Raw genomic sequence first — 22,803 nt, 5'->3', positions numbered from 1 at the left:
TCTAAAAAGCTACCACCTTAAAACATAAAAGTTCTCCACTCCTATAAAATCTGGGCAGGACAGAAAGCACTTTGTAGATCGTGCTAGAAGAAGAAGAGCCATCACAGCTGGCTCACGTACACATTGTCCCTTTCACCCAAACATCTGAAAATCACTCTGTAAGCAAAAATACGTTACCATCCCCGCGTGCCAACAGCGGCAGTGGCATAGCAGTGATTACATGTGACCTCCCGTCTCTGGACCCCAAGGTGCTTTACAATTTAATTATCTCGAACATCGCTCTATTTGCTTATACAAAAGAAGCCAAGTTGCCTTTTCTTCATTGGGAAATCAATGGCAAGTTATGCTGCCGCCCAAGCTCCCAAAGTGAGCCAACAACAGATCTCGACCTCCAAAGTCACCTCTTAATACAAGACTCTATCCTTTTTAATATTAAAATGCAGTGTAACTGACCATCCCTGCGACCACCATGAGGTGTCAGAACAGGTGGCTGGGGGAACGAGAGCTCCCAGTGAAGGGAAAACGGGGAGGGTAGTTCATTCCATTTTAGACTTTAGTCTAATAGCATGTTTGGATAACCAAGTTGAAGTGCGTGGCCAGGTGGATTTAAAGTGCTGGAGAGAGTTCTAGAATAAAGACGTGTGCTCCACTCATATACAGGTGATAGTGAGGGGGAGACAGGAAATCCTACTTTTTCATCGAGGTCTCTTGAGACCAACCGTGTTTGTTATAATAAAAACTCCATTTCCAATTTCTGAACATCTCTGTGAAGTCAAATTACAAAGTGAAATTAACCAGGGCATGGGGTCAGTTGCAAGAATCAATCAGCAGGGAGCACGTTCAGTTTCTAATCCAATAATCAAGGCCAGGTGGCAATTCTTACCTTACTACCCATCTCAGTCCCTCCAAACTGTAAGGCCCATCACAGACATTACATTCAAATTGCTTTTCTCCCAATATCTCTGAACAGAAGTATTCCCTCCCTTCTTTAAACCCCCAGAAGATTTTATGCATACATATCTTATGGGATACATCATACTCTGAATAGAGTTGTAGGTACCTGTAAAGTAACTCAGAATGTTATTATCGTTTCTTCAAAAATTACTTATTGAGTTTTTGCTATAGACTTTATGTAACTCTTAAAAATAATAATATATATGTTTTTTAAGGGATGGAGCCACAATTTACTCATTTTTTTTTTAAACCTGAGTAACACCTAGTACAGAGCAGGCCCTTATTAATAAACGTGGGGTAGAACCACATTCAAAACCATCAATAGTGCTGGAAGAACAACTCAGGAAGAGACAGGATCATAGAGGAGCTCAGATCATGAACCCTAGAGTCAGAAAGGTCTGAGTTCAAACCCCAGATTAGTAACTTCTTAGCTTTGTAACCTTGAACATGTTACTTAATTCCATTTCCTTTTCTGTGAAATGGGCACAACAATGTCTACCTCCCAGAGTTAATGCAAAGATTAGACAAGATGGTGTGTATAAAGCAGTGGGCACAGTACCCAGCATGACTGTCCCTGTTGTTATTATCCTTCCTGTATAATTCAACAAGGGGATGGTAGGGTCATCTGCCACAGGAAGGATGACTAATGGTACATCGAAAGGAACCACACTACCAGCATACCTAACTGGCAGCTCCCGGTGTACCTGTCCAAAATGGCAAGACTAGGGTTCTTAGAGTCAGGAGGCACTGCTGGGCACCAGCATTCTTCCCAGCGTAGCAACTCAGCCCAGTAGCAATTACCCTTTATCGTAACTGGCGCATGCTCTATCCCACCTCAGTGAAGCTGAGAATCCCCAAAGAATTCAACCTCAGAGATTGGTCAGGCTTGGCTGCTTCATATCCCTTTTCCCAGAAATCCCAAGCTGAAAACAGAGGCTCAAACCCTTATACCATAAGGGACCTGTTCTCTCTACAGCTTCTCTTTGGAGGGGTAACTCTCCAATGAGACACCGTAAGGTGGACACCACCGTCCAATACAGTAGGAGACTTGCAGAGCCATGCACGATGTCCCTGCCCTGTCCCGATTTACGAATTTAAAAATCAAGTGCCTGAGAGCTGTTCATCAGAGTCTCCGTGCATATCCATTCCATTCCATAAAGACCATGACATTTCCGATCCCAGTGCCCAGGGTCCATTAAAAAGCAAGTAAGTCTTTTAAACAGAGAAGCAGTGCTTTTCTCCTTCATCCTTATTCTGACTGGTACCTCCCTCCACTCGACTCCTTTACAGGTTCATTTCCAATAGGTTTATGTAACAGAACAGCTGAATGATATATCAAAGGGGCTCGGGTGCGGCGTCTGCTGAGATGGCATTTCATCTACAGCTTTTCAGTGAATGAGAAAGCACTCCTCATTTGCAAGCTGCCTGCTGCTCGGGACAAGCTAATGGTACCTTAAGTTCAGATTGTTGGCTTTTCTCAGGGCATGGGATCAGAAGCAAGCTGGCCTAACACTTAGTCAAAGCATGGCCCTTTATTGCATGAGCTATGCACTAGAGTACACTGCAAATGACCTGTCCCCAAATGTATTTGTACCAACAGTCACGTCTGTGTGTGAAGGCATGGACCCTAGGATATTCATATTTACATTGGGATTTCCTAGAAACTCTTTTCTCATCCCGATCACTTAAACCTCAAAACTACTTCATGAAAAGAGTATTACTGCTTTCGTTATTATGATCGTTCTTTTCTGCTTGGAAACCAACAAAGCCAAGGGTCTGTGTTTTAGAGGCCGCATGTAATGCCTACGATCCAAAGCCCGTCGATGGTGAAGCTGGGGCTCCAACTCCATTTTATTGATTCAAGATCAACGTTTTTCTCAACCCAAACTTTCTGAAGACAAATGCTGCCCTCTGAGTAATAGGATATTTAGCAGGGCTGTTATCATACTGATTTATTCACTATTCTATATAATCAGACATGGTAAGACCACCAATTAACTTTTTAAAATAACACTTGTTTTTTACTTTTAATTTCAAAATGTTTATCACTGATGATTGATAAGAATCATATTCAGAAAATAAATCATTTATAACTTCATTCCCTGAAGATGGCTTGTCCTTAACATTCTGATATACACCCTGGTAGACTTCTCAGAATATAGTATATTCTATCTAGATCTATATGAGATGTAAATGAAGTTATATGTTTTATGGAATGGAGATCATATTATAGATACCATTCTATATTTTTCTATTTAGCTGTCTATCAACATCTTCCCATGCCATTAAATATCTACCACATTATCACTTGAATAGCTACCTGTGTTCCATCACATGGATGTATCCTAATGTAGCCAACTAACCCCGTAGAGACTGAAGAATAAGGGAGAGCAATTCTGTTATTTCAGGTTTGACTCTATTATAAATAAGACTACAATGAAATCCTTGTAAATAATCTCTGTGTGTGTTTCTGATCATTTCCATAGGATAATATCCTATAGGATTCTTGGACCAAAGGAATGAAGATTTTTGTTTTTAAGATTTTATTTCTTTATTTGAGATAGTGAGAAAGAGAGACAGAGAGCGCATGCACAAGCAGAGGGGAGGGGCAGAGGAAGAGGGAGAAGCAGACTCCCTGCTGAGCAGGGAGCCCAATGCAGGGCTCCCTCCCAGGAACCTGGGATCACAACCTGAGCAAAAGGCAGACCCTTAACCAATGAACTACCCAGGAGCCCAGGAATGAAGATTTTGAGGCTCTTGAACATTTTGAACAAACTGCCTTCAAAGTGAGTGTGACCATTCCCACAGCCCAGCAGCTCTGCCTCCAAAAAACACACCCCATTTGTCCCAGGGGGCAAATCACGTCTACCTGTCTCACCTCCACTGCTGGCACCTGGTATTGGCCTCTATTCCTCCCAACTGATCTCTCACACCCACCCGCCCCCAACCAAGTCCATTTTCCAAACTACAGGCAGATGACCTTTCAAACAAAATAAAAATATCACCCTCCCTATTAGTCATGATCTAGGTCCTGCCTGACCCTCCCACCTCCCCACCCATGACCATCCTGGTCATTTACTATGTGCCATCTTCACTCTTGTTTCAGACACACACCACTTATCCTGCCTTTGTACTACTGTTCACTCTCCCAGGAAGCCCTTCCTCTTTCTTCGAAAGCCTAGCTCCTTTTTCTCATCGTGGCCCCAAAGGGGTCTTCCCTGGCCACCGACTTCAAGTAATTCCCCCCCTATAGTCATGCTATCCCATCCCTTTGCTTTGTGTCTCTTAGATTCCTTTCTTACAACACCAATCATAATAGGAGAATCTCTTATTGATTTGTTTGCTACTCTACTTTCTGTCCCTTCCTTCCCTTCCCCTCCTCCTCTATGCACGGAAAATGTAAACTCTTGCCAGCTGCTACACCACCCATGCCTGTCCGTGGGCCCGAGCATCAGACGTTCACAGTAAATACTTGTTGAGTAAATGAACACACATAAGAGTAATCTCAGTACAGCCCTAACTAAGCATAATATTGGAGCCAAATCACCAATATAAAATGTATCATCTGGTTCCTTCCAGAAACAAGGAGATAAGACAAGAAATGCCATAAATTAGGACAAGGCAAGACTGAGGGGTAACTGCAGCCTGCAGAGCTCGGGCTGGGATGGCTCGCCGGTCTCACACAGATCCAGCAGAATCTAACCGGGCTTCAGAAGCAGGGCCCCTCCCATTCAAAAACCAAAAAACTGCATCCTTCAAAACTCAACTCAAAAAAGAAAAGGCAAATTTACCATAAGAAATTACAACATACAGGAAAACACTTGAAAGTGTATTCTCCCGCATTATAGAAATATTTAAATCGTCTAGCTTAGTAAGTTACAGGTAGTATCATACGACCGGTTTCCACTCCCCAGAGACCCAACCTGTTATTAGAAACAAGAGTGAGAAGCATAGATGATAGATCTCTAGATGACAACTGCTGGGGAGCTGTGCAGGTGAGGCTGGCAAACACATTGCACAGCTGTCCTCCCGGGTGGGCTGCGGCCGTGCCTGTACCACCTGCCTCGTGCTCAGTGCCCACCAGGAGCCTGCACCTCACCTGGTAGAGGTGGCATGCGTGACTACCTCTGAGCCTCCCGATGACCCTCCAAGACACCGCGATCCCCAGTCCTATGGATCAGAGACTGGTCTTCGTTGAGATCATGGCACAAAACGATTACTTCAAGATCCCAACATGCACTCATCTGACACGTGCTTTATACACACTGGTCCAGCTCCCCGCAGCCCAGCTTGAGAACTGGGGTGCCCAGATTCCCAATCCCCCACCTCTTCCTCAAACTCCTGCTGATTCGGGATGCAGGAGGCAAAGTGCCCTTTCCCTCCACCTCTCAAGAGCAGGAAATCCCCTCTACCGTCGAGAACAATGTTCCCTGTATGATTCTTCCTGTCCGTGTCAATGTCTGCAGTTTATCCAGCGTCAGAGTCCTCGTCAAGGGCAGCCACTCTTCTGGGCTCCCCTTTGGCTCTGGGTCAGCAGGCCACAAGGCACGCGCATGTCTGAGAGAGCACCCCAGAAAATCCTCTTCAGATGCAATAAAGCCCTTGGCGTGTGTGAAAGGTAATGCTTCCAGGGTTTCAGGTGCTCCAAAGAGAAACCTTCACAGTCGTTTTAAAAGATTCTTTCTTTCTCTAATCTATATCATCGTGAAGGGATAAAGCCAAGCCAGTTTCAAGGAAGAAGGCTGGAGCAGTCCCTCTGGGAGTCTGACTGGAAACACTGGACATGAGACAGATTTGACCGCTTCTGTGTACAACTCCAGACATTGGCACAATCTTTGAAAACACTTGATTCTGTATCTCTTTTTTCAATAAATGAACAACAACGATAACAAAATGTTTATTAGTTCCTAGTTGGCCTGGAAAATTGTTAAGAAAGGAGTTTCCTGAGCTGAGTTGGCAGCCCTTGTTGGCCGGGTTCTCTGCCTCGGCAAGGTCCTCTGACAGGAGGTAACATGAGGGCGGAAGAGGGGAAGAGCTTCTCCGACCTCACACCAAAAGAAGAGCAGAGTGAGGAGAGAGACACGTGGAAGTTGTAAGGGACAGGGACAATGTGAAAAGTAAAGCAGTTCTGTGGGCTCCGTCCCTAATTCTCTGCAGAGCCCACACAGGCAGGAGGACAATCCTCTACTGAGAAAGAGAAGTGTGCAAAACCACAGTGCTCATGATGGTCACAAAGGACACAGCAGGTCTGGAAACAAGACTCCACCAGCCTGACTTTACAAATAGACACGTATTCACTGGATTGGTTTAATGTGGCCCAGGTTTAACTCAACCTTTCCTCCCCTATGTCAAGCACAGAAATGCACAGCATTAACATATAATGATTTTTAAATTAACATATAATGTATTATTTGCCCCAGGAGTACAGGTCTGTGATTCACCAGTCTTATACAATTCACAGCACTCACCATAGCACAGACCCTCCCCAGTGTCCATCACCTAGTCACCCCATCCCTCCCGCTCCCCTCCACTCTGGCAACCCTCAGTTTGTTTCCTGAGATTAAGAGTCTCTTACAGTTAGTCTCCCTCCCCAATTCCATCTTATTTCATTTTAAAACTGACAGCTTCCCTCCCATGCCGAGTGGCCTGTTTTCCTTGACGGCATTTCCCAGACTGAAATGCTGAAACATATATAACTCATACAACCATGTTCAGGCTGCTAGACACAGACTAGCCAACCCATGGTCAGCAGCTTCTGGGTGATTAAAAACCAGTGGAAATGATCAGATTCCCGTATGTGCAACCTACAGTGGATAGGGGGACCTCTCTGTCCCTCTTTTTTTTTTTTTCCTGTTGTAACAAAACAGATCTTCTTAAATATATTTCACATATTGCAGTAGCTCGGACATCAAATGTTTCCCAGAGTGAAATTAAATATAGCATTTTATTTGGAACAAGCCAGCCTAACTCGATTTTCCCTCCCAACATTGCCACATAGAGACCTTCCATTTGGCAGCTGAAGGATGTGCTCAGCTCTAGGCAGGACTTAGAGCTCCTTTCTCCAGCCTTAGCATCCATCTGTTTCCTCTGCCCTCGTTTAAGAGCTTCAGAAGTCATGGAGGGGGCCGTCTGGCCCCTGCCCCACCCTCAGCCCTGTCTTGAGGGGAAAATACCCCTCTCTTCAGGCTCCTTGTGACCACTGTCCTGAACCACTAGAAACAACTTCCTATAAAAGGTAAGTGAGTCTGCCATGGAGCAGTGTGCCCTGGACAGAGGGAGGGCCTCCCATCTGGGACGCGGCTGCACGTTGCTGGTGTGGGTCCTAACGGGGTGGCAGCAGAGCCAAGCAGACTGGACTTCCATGGGAGGTAAATGTGACCATACACCCGCTTGAGGGCTGTGCGTTGGGAATGGGAAAGTTATGAAGAAGCAAAGACTGTCAGCGCAGGTGGCATGAGGGGAGCCTCGAGACCCCAAAATCAACATGCACCTTACAGGTGCAGGCACCAGACCCAGATAGGGCGTGGCAGTGTAAGGGTGATGGCACCGGGTGGCAGCCCCTTGGATTTCCAAAATCTCAGGTCAAGGCTGGTCCATAGCCCTTGGGGAAGTTGAAAGAAGGACAAGCAACAGGTTGCGGCATCTTCAGTGGAGGCGTACAGTGAGATTTTCAAAGACAGCTGCCATTTCCTGAGGGTCCGAGAGGGTAGCCAGCCTCTCTTTAATTCCCAAAACAGCCTTGATCCAAGGAAACACACGCTCAGAATCAGGCCCAAGGTCATATAGATCCTGAACATCACAGCCACAAGGTGAGTTCAGTTTGGTTTTGACACTCAACCCAAGTGTGCCTTGCTGCCTCGCTATCCCATGACCTCCCTAAGCCTTCCCCCCAAAGGGAGCCATCCCCAGGAAGCCAAAGCAAGTCCTAATGAAAATCCGTGGTGCACAGCTGTCTCTCAAGTTGGATCCAAAATCTGTGTGTGTGTGTGCGTGTGCACACACGCACCCATTTACACACATGCAGAAGAAAGGACACATCTAAATACCAAGTATTTTTAAAATTTCTTCTTTATCAATTTCTATTTTTCCAAAAGATTAAAAGACAGTTCTTATGAATCTGGAAATATTTTTTTTAATTGTAGCAAAATACACAGGACATAAAATATCACTGTGCCATCACCGTCACCATCTGACTCCAGAACACCCCTCATCTGGCAGGACGGAAACTCCGTACTGCTTCAACAATCACGGCTGCTGGAAACCGCCATTCTACTTCCTGTCTCTGTGAATTAGCTTCTTCTAGGCACTCCCTGTACGTGGAATCACAGTATTTGTCCTTTTGTGTCTGGGCTTACTTCACCCAGTGTCAGGTCCTTGAGGTTCCCCCAGGCTGCAGCCTGGGTCACACTCTCTTTCCTTATTCCCCCATGGACATAACCATTTTGTTTAACTGTTCAACTCTGCCCAGACACTTGGGTTGCTTCCACTTTTTCTTTTTTTGATTTATTTCTTTATTAGCGAGAGAGCGAGCACAAGTGAGGGGAGGGGCAGAAGGCAAAGGAGAGAGAGACCCTCAAGCAGACTCTGTGCTCAGTGCAGAGACCGACACGGGGCCCGATCCACGATCCTGAGATCACAACCTGAGCCAAAACCAAGAGTCAGACACTCAAGTGTCTGTGCCACCCAGAAGTCCCTGCTTCTACTTTTGACTACTATGAATAACACTGTTATGAACATGGGTGTACAATGAGTTTTTTTTTAAAGCACTCCAACTTCTTAAATCCTGAAATATATTTTCAGAATGCACACTGTGAATTAAAATCAGATAGGTCTTCTATTGGTCCTAGCCTAGGAAACGAGCAAATTCTATGCTGGGATCTATACATTTTGCCTTCTGTCTTTTTTTTTTTTTTTCAAAGATTTTATCCATTTATTTGACAGAGAGAGAGATCACAGGTAGGTAGAGAGGCAGCAGAGAGGGAGGGGGAAGCAGGCTGAGCCACCCAGGCACCCCTTGCCTTCTGTCTTTGAACACCTGAAAACCAATGGTTTTCAACCCTAGCTATACATTAGAATCACTTGGAGTGATTTTTAAAAAATGCTGGTGTCCATGGGGCGCCTGGGTGGCTCAGTGGGTTGGGTTTCTGCCTTCGGCTAAGGTCATGATCTCAGGTCCTGATCTCAGTGGTCCTCAGGGGATTGAGCCCCACATCAGGCTCTCTGCTCGGCGGGAAGCCTGGTTCTTCCCACCCCCTGCCTGCCTCTCTGCCTACTTGTGATGTCTTTCTCTGTGTGTGTCAAATGAATAAATAAAATCTTTAAAAAAAAATACTGATGTTCAGGCCCAGCTGAAGACGTTTGAATCCCAATCTCTGGGTTAGGCAGAGGATGTCTTTTTAAATCTTCCCCCTCCCCAATTATTCTGCCAAAGAACCACTGCTGTAAACTCTCTTCTTTGGGGGCCGCTTCTCTTTCCTTACAAAATCTCTTCCCTGTGAAGAATTCCTTTTTCCAGTCTAAAGTAGAAAGGGTTTGCTGGCCTGCCAACCACCTAGTCATTTGCCTGGTTACAGCTCAGCCTGAAAGCCTCACTGCACAGCTCTGCCTCCTTCAGTGCAAGCCTTTTCTAACTGCGCAAAAGAATGCGCCTCTTTCTTGGAAGGAATGTCGATATGTATAAGCAGGTAAGGAGGCATCTCGGGCTAACTCAGTCCTTAAGGGAATTATAATCTAGTCCTTTTAAGGCAGCTGGAACAGGAAGAGAGAGAGAGAGCGAAGATGGGGTCCCAGACCCCCTCCAGGCCAGGAAGAAGCCTGCTCATGAGGCTGGTTCCTTGGAGGGGAGCCAGGCTGGACTCGCTGGAGGAGACAGAGGACCTGGGCCATGCTCACATTCCTGTGACCCTAAAACACCCCCAGGCCCTGGCTTCCCCCCATTCTCACCCAGGATTCCTAGGTCCTTCCTTTGGTGTGTCTGGTTCTATATTCAATCATTTTCCTTCCTCCAAGCCTGCTAGGAGGCATCAGCTCTCCCGCTCAGTTCTCAACAATAGAGGGTATCGCTAAAAGGGGAGCATCGTGACTTCACCAAGAAGATGAGTGCTTAACATCTCAGTCAGAAGCTTCACAACAAAAGTGGCCGTGGCAGGACATACCCTAGGAGAGTTTCACCCTTTGCTGCTCCCCCACAGGGCTTTCCTCTCCCAGCAGGCAGACCTGGGCCTCTAAAGTCCTTCACACCTCACCTTGGGGCTCTTCTGCCCTTTGGGGGAGAGCCCTCCAAACAGGATGTTGGAAGACCATCCAGGCTGCAGTCCCAGCAGCAGCTTCGTGCTCCCCAGGACTGGCCCCCTGGAGACCTGAGAACCGAGCCTTTTGGAGGGCCTGCCTTTAAAGGGCTGGGACAGGTCTGGATGCCAACGGGCAGGTGAGCTCTGCTTCCGGGAGCCGTTCCTCCATCCACATGGAATGCTAATGCGTACTGGGAGATAGCAACCAGAGCAGGAGTTCCAAGGAGAGAATGAGTGTGAGCTAGTGGAGGCAGAGTGCCTGCAGAATGCCCACAAAGCGGGGTGGTGGGGGGAGGAAGGGTGGTCCCAGCAGTGGGAGAGGGGTTGGGATATGAGGTAGCCTGGCCTCGCAGGAAAGGAAGAGGCCGCTCTGCCTAGGGGACGGGACCTACCTGGGTGTGGCTGGGATCTGGGAAGAGCAAGCCGACCACTGAACTCTTCTCTGCCCTCTCAGGTGTGCTGGCCCCCCAAACTCCTTGGCACCGAGAGAGCTGATTGGAATCTATCCTAAGAGGTGTGCGAGCTCATGGAAGGGAACAGAGGGGAAGTATGAGGGGTAAGGAGAATGAAGACCTACAAAAAGCAGACTGAAGCCGAAGCTGGGGAGCTCAGACCGGGAAGTCTCTGACCTCTCTCTGACTGGGAAACCCAAAATAAGCATTTGCCTATCTTGTGCAGCAAATTCTGGTGGAGTGCGTACTAAGCATTAGCAGGGAAGTGCTCCCACATCGTCTCCAGGTTTTTGTGCCCCTTGACTCGTGGCTTCCCACTGGCCGGGTGCTCGAGTCCAGACCCAGAGGACTCCCTCTGCGACATCAGAAGGAGGAGGGAGGGCAGACCCTGAACATGACCTGTATCACCTCTTCAGTACCTGTTTTAGGTGGGGGCTAGATGACTCTGCACATTTTATGGGAAAAGAGACAGAAGCAGAGACAAGCAGAGATGGAGTTTGAATGAACCTCACACATCAATAAAAGCTGTTTACTAAGCAGAAGCGTTTGGCCGTGGATAAAGCCAGGCCTACAGGAGCAGGGAAGGCAGGCCGGACAGGGGGACTGCTCAGTGATGTCATCGCCACAGGAAGGGGTACTGGTCACTGGCAGGGATCAAGCTCCTGCAGCCCAGGCCTGTGGCTGAGACCCACTTCTGAGCGTGTTTACATAAGAGAAGGAGCACAGTGTAACCAAAAGGGTATAGGGATGTGGACACAGATGGACTCAGGTTCATTTTTAGCTCGGTGACTTTGGATTTCAGCTTTGTAACAGGTGAAGAGAAAAAAATGGCTGAGGGATTCAAGAGAATCCTGATATTATCATTCTGGTGATACTCAGTAACAGAAAACTGCTACTATTAACTTGCTGCTTTCTTATGCTTCTACCACAGTTATTCACAAGTTTATTTACCTAGAATAAAAACCCAATAAAACTTGTCAGTTGGCTGTTGGAAGTGATTGAGGTCACTTCTCGTTGACTGCACACTGATACGGAGCGACTTCCCGAGGCCAATCAAATTGGGGGAAAAACAATGTGGGACAGAATGTGTGAGTGCTCGCATCAGGGCTGAAGAAGTCAGTACACAGCTCTATGTTCTCTGACGTGTAGGTCTCTCGCAGGGATCGGCCCTGGAGGCGAGGAGCGAGGAAGGAGAGAGACTTTTCACAGTATGCTTGTCTGTGTATTTTTTATTTTGTGCTATGTGATTCTGCTACTACTTTTTAAAAAACACATGGAATAATTTACTTAGAAGAACTCTGAGGGGGAAAAAAGGTGGAGGTGTTACAAGGCGCTTTAAGTTCTGGGCGAGCCAGGGGGAGTAAAGAAGGGGTGACACGCTTCGTGGCCCAGTGGAGAGGCCGTCGCTGAGGACCCTGAGAACAGTCCAGGGCCGTGGAGAGGTGGCTGTGAGGAGTGTGGATTCCATCGCTCATGACAGAGCTGTGCCGGGTCAACCTCAAGACCAGCTGTACTGGACGCTTCATCATGATTCCAACACTCTGCTTCACACGGCACCTTTTATCCAAGGAGCGCAAAGTGCTCGTGCACACCCATGAGGCCCCAAAGTCACCCGCAGGAGAGGAGGCAGCTCTCCACAGCTGCGAGGACGGTGGCCCTGATTGTCCTGGAGGGTAGGTGCCGCCACGCTTACTGGGCCGAGGCTCCCCACTGAAGTCTGTCGCTTCCAGCGACGTCCAGTTCCACCTCGCCTGCCTCAGTTTCCCTCTTTGCAATTTGAGAATATGAACGGTACTTATTTCACAAGGTTAGTGTGAAGATTAAATAACAGCCCAGAGTAATAACTAATATTTATTGAACCATTGTTTTATGCCAGACACTGCTTTAAGCAACCTGGCCCATATTTACCTGATGCTTATCCTGAATTCATAAGTGAGGGAGCTGAGGCACAGAGAGGTGCCGGCAGCCACCCGCATGACAGAACCTGATGGGGGGGACCCGAACACTTCACACGCATCCCTGTTCAGTAGGCTGACATGGAGGGTGGCCTAGGGATGGAAACACTGAGGCACAGAGAGGCTGCTGACTCTGCTGCTCTTTTTCACATATGACCTTAAGGCCACAGATGACGACCTCTATCAACAGATGTCAGGGAAACTGAGAGAAGAGGTAAGGTGGCATCGCTCCTTCTCAGCCTGAAAGCCAGGGCTGCTGGGGATCCCTTGTGGATTGTAAGGCCCTGGTTCCCTCGAGACCAGCAACAATCTCCCCTCCCTTCAGGACCCGGGATTCAGAGCCTTGCTGACCAACTGCTGAGAAGGTGCCAGAAAAACCTGCCCAAATCCCGAGGTGCCTAGAACCTGGGAAAACTGGTTATGGTTCAAAAGCCTATGGCTGCCACTGAAAAATGTAAAGGGAGGGAGGCCGATGAGAGGAGGGGCTGCGTGCAAAGCCAGCAAGCCCATCTGTAAATAGAGACTACGTTAGGAATGTGTAAGCAACACCAAAAATCCCTCATCAGCTGCCTCCCTTCCTCTCCTTCACGGACAGGGCCTGGGAGGCCTTCTGCAGAGAAGGGAGGCTGGCGATCAGCCTCTGATGGCCAGAAAGATAGCTCCACGCCGAGTGTCTGTCACCGAACACAGGGTAAAACAGACACACAGAGAGCTTCACTCATTAACATTGGCGTTGCCATGACAATGAGCTGTTGCCAGGTAGCAGCGAACTAGGAGAAGAGTGAGAATTAGCAAAGCCTAAAAATAAAGCCGTTATGTTTCTTCCCCCGTCTAGATGTCCATGTGTAACAGGCAATAATCTCGCCTCCGCCTCGGCCCGACCCTCTCCCCAGCCGGCCCCCACTGCTCCCCCCCCCACCCGCCTGGCAGCCCACAGGAGGCGGTGCCCCACCTCCACGCCAGGGGCCCAGGAGCACCCCTCCCTAGCCTAGCGCGCAGAGGGCACCTGTAGACAGGTGAGGACTTACACCTGGAGGCCGGCTAATAAGCAGCACGGGAGAAAGCCTCAGCACAAAAGCCAAGGGGCATTTTCCCCTGCTCTGGAGGTCAGCCCGGACTCCAAACCGAAGCTGGGCCCTCTCTGGGCCGTCATACACGCGCCCGACTCCCTGGCTTGGAATGAATGGGAAGTGGCAGGTGCCCTGTCCTAACTGACCATTTCTATCTTGGAACATAAATCAGTAAGCCTCAGCCCCAGAGGGTTCTGTGGAAGTCAGGAGCCCAGGGTGGGCAGCATGAGTGGGTCATGGTTTCCTTTCTGTCATCCCACCACTGAAAGAGCCATCATCACACTAATTCCAAAAGGGAAGATAGCATAAGGATAAAAATCATGGAGCAATTTGTAAACTGCTCCAAGGGACAGGTAGTGGAATTATTTTCAGGGTCTTCTGGTCTGGCTCTGGGAGCAGAGGAGAAAATTCAAGTGTCTGGCGGTTACAGGTTTCCTTTGTTCGTCTCTCCCATCAGACCCTAAGCTCCACCAAAGGCAGAAATCACACCAAACTGTTCGCTCTCATAACCTTAGCTTCTGCTGCCATCCCAGACACACAGTCTGCACACAACACACACAGTGGGGGGAAAGAGGGAGCAAGGAAGGAGCACGGCCTCAAACATGGCAGGGACAGCATTCCGGGTAAACGGCAAAGATATTAACAGTAATAATACATGACCTACATAAAACACCTCTCTTTCTATAAAATTCTAAGCTCTGCCTTCTAAGAACCAAATCCCACTCTCTAGTCTAAAAAAAAAAAAAAAAAAAATGTTTATCACATATACAAGTTTCTCATGCTTTAAGCAGATCCAATAAATTAAAATCCAGTATTCTGTAAGTATAATTTGTTTAATTCAGGTAGTATGTGCTAATTCAAATCTCTACTTCAAGTGAAGCGAACAGCAACAACTAAATCTGTGGTTTCTTTCCTTCCCCCAAACTCACCCTTGAGTTCTCTCCCTCCACCATGGTGGACATGCACTCAGCGAATGCAGACAGTAACTAATTTTAATATCAGTGCAAGAAGTATGTACTTAAGAAGCTAAAGTCATTATTTCTTTCACCATCACCCCATAAAAATATATGACCCAGAACAGAACATAAACATTATTTCTTGGTTCTTCGACTGTTCTGGATTATCTAGCCATTAATCCAAATGCCAGTTCCTGCCTCTGGTCCCCCAAGCTTGTGCAAATAACATAAAGGTAGCAGAGAGAATGACAAGTAAAAGAAGGAGCAGAACAACTGGGGATTTGACAGCGAGTCCCATTGATCATCCCACTCCCCATCCCAACCTCTGAGCAAGGCCAAACCTGTATGAATTAACTTATGCTCTTGAAAGAATGAGAATCAGCAGGTAAGTAACAGTGATCCTCGTGATGGCTGTATTTCAACAAAACTCCAGAGAGCTTCATATTCTTACAAAACTCAGTCACAGTACCATCAAGTCTGCTTTCAGCATTGTCTCTAGAGATGTTGAAGTTCATGGTCACATTCCTTCTGTTCCAAAGTCAGACACCCAGGCTTCTAGTAGGGGGACCATGTACCCACAGGGCCTGACGTTCTTGTGGCCAGGCACAGTTCAGACCAGTCCAAAAATGCTACTGGAATGCAGTTTCTAAAAGTGTAAGAAAGTGGGGTAGCATTCTGGGAGGTGCAGAATCCCAAACTGTAAGTGGCCCTGACTTGATGGCCTGGGGAGGGCTGCTAAATCAGCAAGATCTGCCTGATAGACCGCTCCTGGTGCCGAAGCTGAGGGCACCTGCGTGCTGACGTGCACCTGGACCCCTGGGTTTTCAGCAGGTCCTTCACTTGACCGCAAAACAAGTGGAAAGTCAGGCCTAACACTGACTGGAAAATAGGGCCTTTTTGAAAGCTTCATGTTCCCTTTTGCTAAAAGGTACCCGAGAGACGGTTCTCACCATCACTACACAACCACGCTGACACGTAAGATCCCAGCCGGTGCTCATTACCCATCCACATACCTTCTTCCTTCCCTACGGCACAAAATAACCAATTACAGCTGCAGCTTCCAATGGGATGGGGCTATTGAACTGGTGGAGATGACAAGGTAGCCGACTCCAATGTGCCCCAAGTAGAGGCCGGAGCACGGTGCTGGACACTTCACAGGTGACCAAGAAACAGACATTGAATGGTTGAACCAGTGAACGAAAAATCCAACCTAATGCGTTTCCCCCTAATACACTTGAATTACTGGGATGCTGCCAAACAGAGAAACTTGGCCCAGTTCTCTGAGATCCCACCAGTCTACAGTTGATCACCTCTGCCCATCACTGCCTTTGAGATCACAGACACCAGGACCAAATGTCATCGCCAGCCCCATGAGGATGTGTTGGGATCCAGCCCTAAACTTGAATGCCTCGCTCCTCCTCATCTCCCCAGGCTTCCGAATCGAGGCAGCCCCACCAAGCCCGGCCTTCCTCATACGAAAGGGAAGCAAGGCGAGCCACCTGCACGCTCTCAGAGAAGGACAGCATAAACCCGAACGCTGCTGTTATTAGCAATATCGCCAACATCTCACTTGGGACACACTTTCATATATCCCTACTTCCCTCTCCCACAAAGAGTTTGTAGTTTCCAGCGTGGCCCTGGGGAAATGGATCTCTGAGAATGACCCAAATGAAGCTGTGGAAACATGGGTAAGACCCCAACTGCACTAGTCACTCCCCCCAGATGTTCTGTTGCAAGAACGGTCTGATAAAAATAAAATCACACCAAGCTGAAGATCGGATTCCTCTCCCTGCCCTTCCTTCCTTCCTGCAACAGATAAACTTGTTTTCTTACTTTGCATTTGCCATTTTTAGAAACGGGTTAAAAGTGAAATGCAAGCCTCTCCTAGAGGAAAGGATAAGGATATCAGTCAGTCTCTCTCTCTCTCCCCGTTCTCTCTTCTCTCTCTGTCTCCTCTCTGGCATGTGTTACTAAATTTTATATAGCTTGACTTGCTGCATCTCTGCTATGAGCTGCTTATACACAACATAACCAGACACATATTTTTAAGAGTACGCATCACTTAAAATAACCGGATTTTAAACCTTCTGATGTTAGATGAGAATGTGGTTGGAGGACTGATGGGTCTTGGCTCTTGAGAAAGCAAGGCAATTAGTGTTTTAAAGAAATGGATGAGTAACCTTTCAGGAGGCCACTGACTGAAATGTAGAAAAATCTGACCTATTTTTGCCCCAGCAGACCCTCTTGGAAAGTAGAAATATCCTTCCGTGATGGTTTCCAGAGATGAGTTTTCTGAAGCTCAAGACAGTTATTTTAAACTTCAGCTCCCTTAAACTGTATTTCTGAAATATAATTAGCAATTCTTTATTCTTGGCCAAACAACTGCTAATAGAACACTGTGTTGTATGGTGGTACAAGCCAGTTAAGAATCTTACGAAACAATGCCCAAGATACAGAGTGGCCCAGACACCCTTCTCTCTGTCTCCTTCTCTCTTTCTGTCTCCCTGTCTCTGTCTCTCTTTCTCTCGGATACAAGTAGGCACACAGATGGAACACCATTTGTCTTCCCAGAACCATCAAATTTCAGGCACGTGATGACTCCTTCCAGTGAATTTCTTATGATTACAACCATTGACGGACCATTTCTGACTGTTTTTGTTTGTTGGTTCATGAGAATTATTGGTATTTGGGTTGTTTGTGTTTTTGTCTTTGTTTTTCATTTTGTTTTGTTTTGTTTTTACCATACTGATAGATAGAATGGGTGCTTACAAAATTTTTAAAGGTATTTGATTACTGAGTTTAGGAAAACAATTCTAACAATAATACACCCCAGACCAAGACTTCAGTGGGGTAGAGTGTGATTGGTTGCTTCTCACTGAAAGGCCTAAGGACCAGGGAGCAATATTTAAAAATCGCTCACTTGTCAGAATGGATACCACAAGCCAGGAGAGCTGGCCCAGGGCTCTGAAGCTCTCTACCCTGCTAGACATAGATCTTCTATTTACTGGATGCAGGGGAGGTCCAGGGGTCTGAGGCAGGAGCCTCAGGTGGTGGGGGCACTTGGATTAGAGTAACTCAAATGCTCAGAGTAGTTGGAAAAGGAATCGCGTTTCTCCAGTATTTCTATGTGTGGGGGGTAGGGGGAGAGTGGTAATCGGGCTCTAAGACCCTCAGGTAAAGCCAGCTAAAACAACCTCGAAAAAATACAAAAACAAAACAAAACAAAACAAAAAACCAGCAACAACAAAACTCCCAAAACCAAGCTATTTGTTATGGGAGAAACATGGTTTTTTTTCTGGGGTGGGGTGAGGAGAGGGAGATAACCTGACTTCATTGGCTGACTCACCCCACGGGCTCCAATTTGGGCTGATCTTCCACTACTAGGTACAGTAAGTACCAACTAATTATGACATATCAGACACTCCATATTGGTTGGTAAATGGCCATTTCCCTGAGTTTCCCAAATGCCCTGCACCACCCAGGCCCCCTTCCTCAGGCCCCCCAGATCCTCCCTTAAATCCACTAAACAGAGGGTTAATGCCAGGCAGGGCAGAAGGCTCCAGAACCCTGCAGCAGCTCTCCTAGCCATGGTATCCATTCTGATGAGTGCTGTTGAACCAGCCATTAGTAACGTGTGCAGTCCTAGTCATGCTCCGGCCTTCAGACCATCTCCACCATCACAGCTATCCTGGGCAAAGCCATGCTGACCCCTTGGGCACAGGTCACCTCCCCTCTTGTGAACAGTGCTCTATCCAGCTGTTCCTCTCTTTCAGCATGTTGTAACTGTTGCATTTGCATTATGCTCTGTGTGTGTGTGTGTGTGTGTGTGTCTTCAATGTACATGTCTTCCCATCCACCTCCATAAAGAGATTAGAGACTGGCATCACACAACGTTTTATATTTCTTGGCTTACCACTTTATACTTAACACAGTACCTGGTGCATTATAGGTATCTGAGGAATGTTCATTGGAAGAAACTTCTAACGCCTTGACATTCCAACAGCCATGCCCTGTAAGTTGATTCCTATCCTAACCAAGCCCTGCCAGTCTCAAAGCTCCGGCAGGTCTAGTCCCCCCCATGAAGCTTCTCCAGATTCTCCCCCAACCCAAGGGATTCTGTTTTTTCTAATCCCTACAGAATCAACAGACCAGACTGCACACTCCAACACCTAATTTAACTGTATACCATCTTATATTACATTTCTTATGAGAAAGTTCCATTCTTGTTGTTTGTCTTATCACCCCGACTAGACTATACATTCTTTGAAGATAAGGACCACACGGGAAAAGGCACATTCTGGTAATCCGTTTCTGAAAGTCAGATGTTCTGTGGGAAATAGTAACCTATTTCCCATTATTTTAAATAGGAAAAATTATAATGTGTCGCATTACATCAACCCCAAGCCAAAATATATTATAATGTATTTCCTAAAATGTAAGCAAAATACATACAGCACATAACTATCATATGAACGATCACATTAGGATGGAAGGTGTTTAAAATAGCACTTCCCTATCTCTCAGTTGAACGTGCAGAAGTCTGTCACCTGGTTTCTCCCAGAGCTTTAAAAGGGCCCAAATGAATGACCTCCTTCTAGGAAGGCTGGTGGTCAGGGAAAGGGAAAGGAAGACCGTGTTGGGGGTGGGGGGTGTTAGGGGCTGGAAAAGCAGTCTGGTCTACCTCGCTATTCTGGCTTTGAATATCTCCACTGGCTTTGAATATCTCCAACACATGCGGCCAAGACTCCTCCCATGGGGCATGGATGAATGTTCCTTTGATATAGTCAGATGCCCCTCTTAGCACCCAAAATAGCCCCAAAGCCCATTCCCTTTATTGGCACTAAGTGGTTCAATAAAACACCTACAAATGCTTCTCATGTTCCACCAATTGTATTTGAAAGATAACTTGAGACTCTTCTTTAAAATGTTATATTGAGTTTAAGGGATGTCAATATACACTTTTCCTATATAAACATCAACTGAAAATCACGGTATTCAGAGCCATGTATAAAATATGAAACAGGGGTATTAGAAACAAAGCTACATTCCCGCAGGAATATGTTAACGGGACAGACATTCTATAGGAGACACCTGTTTCTTCCGAACCCTTACCACCCCTAGCACAATGATGGGCACATGCCCAGGGCACAACAGGTACCTAAGGACGGTGAGGTAGTGTATCTGGTCATTGACTACAGAAATAAGAGGAGACCAGGTTGGAGAGCAGAAGAAATCTTAAATGGGCCATGCTGGCTACTCAAAAAGAGAAAAACAACTAAGAACCAACACTCACTGGACACGTGTCAGCTCACTGAATATTCATGACACCCCAGAGAGGGAGCTACCACCAGCCACATTTTACAGGTGAAAATACAGGCTGCATAAACAACGTGGCTAAGAGCCACACGGCAGGTCCGTGGTGGAATCTAGAATCGCAGGTGGGCTTAAGGGCTAAGCCTGAGCCCTTTGCTCCATCCATAGCACCTGCTCCCAGATCAGAAGCATGCTCAACCCCCAGGAGCAGCCATTCTCCCAACCCCCAGTGTCGCATTTTATTTTTGAAAATACTACCTTGTGCTTCTGAAATCACTCATCTACATCGTTTAAGTTGTCAACTGGCCTTCTTCCCTCTGGCTCTCATCCCAAGGCCTGGATTCTACAGCACATGGTGTTCCTATGGAGGCACTGGTTCTCAAGGGGGCTGCTTGCTTTACATGGAGCAGTCCCAGGTGTGCCCAGCTTGCCCTCCTGCCTCCCTGAGCACCCCCAAGTCAAGGTTAATCCCCAATACAGACCATGTACACCAAGCTCTCTGCCTAACCCCTTGTTCAAAATCACCATCCCAAGAGGAGTGGACTGTCACTATTTATTCATCCCACAACTATTTCTTACCTGTAGACCTTGGGCTAAGTACGGGGGATATTGCGGCGGAGAGAAGATAAGGTCCTCCAGCTCACCCAGCTACCAGGGTGACAGACAATCATACAAATAAATACATAATTACAAATTGTTTTAAGTTCTCTAAGAGACAAGAGCAAGAGAAAAGGGCAAGACAGGGCAAGATAAAAGGTTATAACAGGAAAGAGGATTTAGGAGCTTAGGGAAGACTTGTCAGATGAAGTGACAGTTAATGAGACCTGAATAGAAGGATAAGAAAGAGAAAGCCAAATTAAGAGTGAGCGCCTCGGGTTGTCGGCCTCCTCCCTGTAACCACCACGACCTGTCACGTCCCAAACCCCCGCCTCCACCAGCCTGTCTCCAGGTTGGGCCTGTGAGAAACCAGCCTCTCCAGGTGGCGGTGGGAGGGCACCTTGAACTTCCACACACACAGAGGTCTCCCAGTTGAGTGTGCGGAAGCCTGTCACCGGGTTTCACCCAGCCCTTTAGAGGGGCCCAGATGCACGGTCAGCGGCCAAGGAAAGGGAACGGGTGAGGATGCAGATAGGTTGTGGAAAATGACCCTGGCTTTGCAAACCCTACAGGACACATGGCTGAGATCCCCATCCTCTGGGAAGGGATGGAGGTCCTCTGCTATGTGTGTAGAAAGTTTTAAATATACATTCGGAGAGAAATGTAACTCGTCTGGTTCTGATTCATTCATAACTCATCAAATTTGTTTTGCAAACGTTGTTTGATGTCCAAGAAACTGCCAAGCCTCCCTGACCCCGCATCCCCCTTTGAAGTGGTGGGTGTGCATACGTCACATGCCGCCTGGGCACCAGAGAACAGAGCCTGGGGCTCTGCGCCCTGAGATGTGGTAAGAAGCAGACCGGCTGTGAAGGTCTTCCGGTCACAGTACCCTGCACAACCCCCTTGGGCTCTGTTTAGCAAACTCTCTGGTGTGAACGTGCATCCAGAACACGCGAGTGAAAGGTTCATGGGTGTGCAGGGAGAAGAGGAGTGGGGGGGGTGTGATAATTAAGGTTTATGTCATTTGTTTGCTGACTGACACGGGAATGTGTCAGCAGCCAAGTGACCAAAAAGAAGCGTCCTCCTCCTCTAGAGTCAGAAAACTGCCCTAAAAACAGAGGAAAGGACAGGTTTGCACATAAGAGTAAGCCAGACCCCAGAATTCTAACATCCTAGTCGTTTCTGTGCTGAATGGATCTTCTCCCAGTTGTCACCTGGGAGGGACTTAAGTACCTGCGTAGGGACTTAAGCGGGGGTGAAAGCCAAGGGTTCCAAACACCCTGCAGTGAGTGGGACTGCCCTTCACGGAGAATGGTCTTGGCCCGAGCGCCCTGCTCTGAAAGAAGCTCCTGGAAGGGGAAAAAGGTGAGGCAGGGGCCCTGGCGAAGGACAGCTCAGAGATGGGATTGTAGACATTATTGCCTATGCCACCTTCTTGGTAGTAGCATGTTGCTTCCCTGACCTGATGGTCTGAAGGGTCCAGAGGCACATCCCTTCAAGGGAAGGACTACATGTGTCTCGCTTTAAATAGCATGCAGTGTGCAAGTCAAGTCACTTTCTAAATACACCCGTAGGTACTCCAGGGTAAAAACGCTAACTACTCCTCTTCTGGGAACCCTCTGATGATTTTTATCTGCGTGGAAAAAACAAAAGACAAAACTTTTGTAGTACAAATAGGCTTTCTAGCCTTCTGTGATGGGCACTTAGATTTCCAGATACAAGGCATCTCCTTAAGGAGAAGAGAAGTCTGCCTGGATAGCGGGCCGCGGGGGACTGTGTCGGACACATGCCTTCATCTGCGGGGCCTGGAGCATTCTCAGGGCCTATGACCCGTTATCCAGGAGCCTCAGCTCGCCCTCTGCTTACAGAGAAGACAAAAGAGCTCGTGCTATACTCACAAAACATGTTTGGATCAAATGAAGGGTGTAAGGATGGTGTCAGATGGGACGTTTTCCCACGTGAAGCAAGATCCCTTCCTCTTCTCTGCCGTGGCTGCAGAAACCGTTGTGCCTTCCCGCATGAAGAAGGCAGGCAAGGCTCTGGTGTGCTTTCCAAGGACCAAGGAGAGAACTGAAATTCTCCTACTCCCAAAATAATTCTCATGCTGTTAATAAGTGCTTGGAATGTCTTAAATGATTCAAGAGATGACTTAAAATATGAAATATCTAATATTCATGCTGGGCTATAAATGATTGCTATCTAGGTCTTTAGTTCTT

General features: G+C 47.3%; 1 protein-coding gene across 1 annotated transcript in view; it reads right to left on the bottom strand.

The window, feature by feature from the left end:
- The window catches only part of CACNA1C (calcium voltage-gated channel subunit alpha1 C), a 621,853-nt gene that overhangs the window by 458,760 nt on the left and 140,290 nt on the right, over window positions 1-22,803 (bottom strand). The window lies entirely within an intron of this gene.

The sequence above is a fragment of the Neovison vison genome, chromosome 12 (genome assembly GCF_020171115.1).
Source record: "Neovison vison isolate M4711 chromosome 12, ASM_NN_V1, whole genome shotgun sequence".
NCBI classification, from domain to species: Eukaryota; Metazoa; Chordata; class Mammalia; order Carnivora; family Mustelidae; genus Neogale; species Neogale vison.
Note: the sequence above shows the minus strand (reverse complement) of the source record. Positions and strands in the feature narration are given on the sequence as shown.